Here is a 3,687-nt window from a genome sequence, read left to right as displayed (position 1 = left end):
AGGATCTATCTCCATATACGGCGAATCGAGAAAAGCGCGTTTGAAAAAAATACAATCTATTTTAAATCGCTAATTAAAAATCACTTAAAATTTTTACTTTTTACGAAAGACAAACGATTTTTAGAAGCATCCCCTATATGTTAGAATAGAGGAATATCAATTTTCATGAAAACACAACGCGCTATCGTAGATAGAACCTTAGCTCACGTAATATTTTGTCTCACTTGTTTATACACCCTTTGCTATTTTCTCATTCCTAGCTGTAGTTTTAAGCTCGCGTTCATTTGCAACTTTGTTTTCATGTTGAATAAAGTGTCAAAATGTAAAAATCGTGATCACTATGAGTCAAACCGTCGTGGAGTTGCACTGGTTCCCGAAGCACCCGGACCGGTTCTTGACCGCTGCCAGTTCCGAGGTCAGTAATCAATAAGATAAATTATTTTTTTATCAGGTGAAAAATCAGAACATCATCGATCGTGGGGTCAACACCAGTAAGTTGTAAGTTGTTTTTGTTTTGGATTTTATTTATGCTGATTAGTTTTAACTTTTTTCAGACATCAATATGGAAATATCGAAAAACACAACAGCCACATTGATTGCATTTGAGACCCGGTACCAGATCATCCGGTCGGTTGCTCCTTCGTACCATTCCAATTGGGAAATACTGTTTGCAGCTGGGCTGCCGAATGGGAAGGTTGCTTTGTGTAATTTTGCGACCGAAGATTATATTGAGTTTAGTAAGTTGTAGATGGTTCTGGAAGTGAGGTTATGATAATTTTGTTGATTTTTTACTTCAAGCACCCAGAGTTTCCCGGCACTGCACCTGCATCGCTTGGAGCGAGCTGGAACCTAACCTGATAGCAATAATTTGTGGGATCAACGATTCCTGGACAAGGCTATCCCGCAAATTCAGATGCATAAAAACATCACCCACTTGTGTGTCCGACAAGTAGCTCAGTGCTGAAAACGCTGCGGCGAGATTCTCCCCTGATTAACGATTTGCACTGGCCGGGTATGGTTATGGATTGTGTTGAGCCACATTCCATTAAGCGATGTGGGTCCCCATTCCAACAGGCTTGAACCAGAGGCCGGGATCCAACAATGAGCAACTTGTCCTGGCGATTTGGAACCCGTACGATTTGGAACGAATGTTGGCACTGTCAGGAACTGGTACCGTTTGTGACTTTCAAATCCCGCAGCGTGTGGCCATTTCCTGGGACAACGACAATAATCTGTTATATAACAATGGGAACAAATTGAGACAGTTCACCTCGTCTTCACTAATTAATAGCTTCGAGGAAGAGGTCGCGAAATCATAAAAAAGCGAACATTATCTAACTATGGCCTGGCTCATGATTAAGGATGATTCTAAGCTGGGATTGAAAACTATTTAGGCTTTTATGATGCCCCGGAAGGTCCGCGCTGTTCAGATCGAATCCGGTTATGATGAAGTAGCTAGATTTTAGCATCGGCAGTGGACTTGACGTCTATCGTAGCGAGCATTGTGACACTGTTCAGCTGCAGTGTGGATGGACTTTTGACCGGAATCTTTCCATGCCCTCATCAACGGGCTTTCTTGCGAGTAAGGAATTCACCAGAGCAGCTCTCATTGCATGCTTCCGTTTTCGCATTAAGCAGGTAAGACTACTTTTTTTTTAATATAAACCCTAAATAATTTATAAAAAAAAATGTTTTCTCGAACAGGCAATCGAAATACTGGGTCGAGTTGCGTAACAAACGTTCGACCCAAGTTCACAACTGCAGCCATCGAATTGTCCGGGTTCAGTGCAGAGCGAACTGGGCACTGACGCAAACAGTGTGGAGCAGCCCGTACCCAGATCGATGACCCGTACCTAAGGTGCATGTTCTCGTTCCTAGCGATGAAGAAGATGGGTTTGAAACCGTTATTAATGAAACGGAAATCTCCCTTTGGGATCGGATGGCCTTTGCTTGCAACTTCGTCTCCGACTTGAAGCTCGCCGAATACATTGAAGAGATGGTGGCCAACTGCATCGAAATGGGCGACCTCAACGGTCTACTCCTAACCGGAGCTACCAACGACGGTATCAAGTTGCTCCAAAGTCACCCGGACAGAACCGAAAACGTTCAAAATGTAGCACTGATAGCTGCCAGATTTTACACGACCGAAAATTAGGAATACACGTTTTAAAGTACCAACACGTGAAAAGGATCTATCTCCAAAAGTAAACAAAAACCATTTTCAGTATCTCATGATAGGTTAACGTTTGCACTACTCAACGGTAAAACCCTTTTAAGAAAATAACTTTCCGTTACATCAAAAACTCAATTTGAGTAAAGGATCTATAACCAATCTGAAACTAGAACTGTCATCAGTTTGATATACACCGTTTACTCCGGAACGGAGCATACGGTGTAAAAAAAAAACTACTACCACGTCGTTATACATCCTTTGCTTCACGCAGCGAAGCAAACGGTGTAAATATATTATTTTTCAATGGGAAACGCTATTCACTCACTCATACAGAAAGAGCCATAAGCATGTGTCATTGATGTGGAAATTTTATCTGCATCTCCCTCGCGCATAATTCGGTTGAGTTGAATCATTTTTAAATAAAAAACGGATTTCAAACGTTCAATAGGTGTGCTTAAGCAATTTAGTTATTTCGCGGCAACCATGGATTTTTCCGGGATTGATCTTCTTTTGTGTAAGTAAAAAAATACTTCAATCTCATATTGAGTGGAATGAGTAAAAAAAATTCGGCTTTAAATTTGTTTATTTTAACTTTTTCTTATTCAGACGCTGCAGAACTCAAGGAAACCCGTACAGCGGATTTCGAAGAAACAATAAGTGCTACAGAAAGTAATATAGAACTATCTTTCCGGTGTGTGGCCTCCACCCCCCATCACTGTCTACAGCCTATAGACCTGGCATTGGATTTATCCCATCAAATGGACGAACCATTAAATTTGGTGACTCATAAACGTTCGCGGCAACCATCATTCGAAAATTTGCTCCAACAGACGAATGAAAATCATGAGAACACGATTTCGCTTGGTGAAATTGACGATAATGTTAACGACAAAGATTACGTTCCAGCTGATTTGAACCTATCAAATATATCAGAGTATTTCCAACCGTATTTGATCAGAACCCTCATGAGTGAATCATCAGGTTCAAGTGATTCTAGTGATGACGAGAACACTCCAGGTAAGCCAAAATAAATAATTAATGATGTAAGTATGAAATTGAGATCTTGGACGCTTAAAAATTTAATTCGATTCTCGCAGCAACTTCTACATCGAAAAAGGTGGTGACCACCCAGACAGCAGGAAATGAAGCCAAAGAACTACTAAAAGAAATTGAGAAGAGAAAAGTAGTTAAGAAACCTGTTTGGAAAATCAGACGTGATCTAAGATTGCGAGGATTAGAATACACCAGAAAAAGTGGCAAAATAGTTGAAGCACGGGCAGTTAAAGATCCTTGTAATTGCACTCGCCTTCGTTGCAATGCAAGGTATTCAATTGAATCTCGGGCTGCTATTCTTAAGAACTTCCTCGAACTGGAAAGATCTGGACAAAACCAGTTTATCGTTGGCCATATGACGATAAAAAAAACCGCGGAAAATCGGGTAAATTTCAAAAATATTTAGAAACCTAATTCATACATCTATTGTTTTCTTTATTATTATTCTGTATAAATATCAT

At 40.3% G+C, this 3,687-nt stretch overlaps 1 pseudogene; it reads left to right on the top strand.

The window, feature by feature from the left end:
- The first annotated feature begins 340 nt into the window (after positions 1-340).
- LOC129756708 (GATOR complex protein MIOS-like) lies at positions 341-2,785 on the top strand (annotated as a pseudogene).
- The last annotated feature ends 902 nt before the right edge of the window (positions 2,786-3,687 follow it).

Source organism: Uranotaenia lowii, chromosome 3, assembly GCF_029784155.1.
Source record: "Uranotaenia lowii strain MFRU-FL chromosome 3, ASM2978415v1, whole genome shotgun sequence".
Taxonomy (NCBI): Eukaryota; Metazoa; Arthropoda; class Insecta; order Diptera; family Culicidae; genus Uranotaenia; species Uranotaenia lowii.
The sequence above is the reverse complement of the archived record's forward strand: the minus strand, read 5'-3'. Positions and strand labels throughout refer to the sequence as shown.